Consider the following 898-nt stretch of genomic DNA (forward strand, 5'->3'; position numbering starts at 1 on the left):
GGGGCGGAAAGACCCCCTTCTCTCACAGGCCCCGGCCCAACGCGCTCGCCACCCACGCCCGCGTGCGACCCCCTCCCCCCCGACCGCCACAAACACACACACACGTGGGGGGGGAGGGTGGGCACACGCGGACGCTCGCCTGGCCCGAGTCAGTCCCCCCGTGCCACAGCAACACCGTGGGAGGACGACCGCGACGAGGCGGCCCCTGTTTCCCCCAACCGAGGGAGGGAAAACAGAGGCACGCCTCCCTTACCGTCTCGACCCCCCCAAGAGAGCCACTCACGGGACGCACCACCGCGGCGGCGGGGACCCCGAGGAGCACGCTGGGAGAAGGGAACGACACCACCGCTCGGCCTCGGGCACCTGAGGGACGACCTGGAGCGCTCCAGGGGCACCACAGAGGATCGAACGAGGCACGCTCACGCACCGGCAGGGGCGCGCGGCGCAGCGGCGGGACGGCACCCCCCCACCAACGCGGGGAGGACCGCCCACGGGGGCAACACGCCGAGGAGGCGAAGCGAGAGCGTCTGCTGCGTCCGAGGACCACGGCCCCGCCACCCACGCCGTGAGGCAGGGGGCGGGAGGCCGAAGGTCAGGGCCGGGGACCACCACCCCTGCCCTTCCCCACACCCCTCGACAGGCCGGGAGAGCGTGAGGAGAGAGGCGGGGAGGCCCGCGGACAGAACGAGAAGAGCGGTCCCGTTCGCCAAGAACGTCCGTCCCTCGTCTGGCGCGACCTTAAGGCCCGGCCCAGGAGAGCGCGACATCACCACATCGATCAGTCATGCCAGAGAGCCAGGGACCACCAGGCCCCGAAGGGGAGGGGCACGCACAGCGAGGACCATCACCAGAGGAGCCTGCTTCGGCCTCACCGGCGGCACCCCAAACCCCCTCTTTC

The sequence above is a fragment of the Kogia breviceps genome (genome assembly GCF_026419965.1).
Source record: "Kogia breviceps isolate mKogBre1 chromosome 20 unlocalized genomic scaffold, mKogBre1 haplotype 1 SUPER_20_unloc_6, whole genome shotgun sequence".
Classification (NCBI taxonomy): Eukaryota; Metazoa; Chordata; class Mammalia; order Artiodactyla; family Physeteridae; genus Kogia; species Kogia breviceps.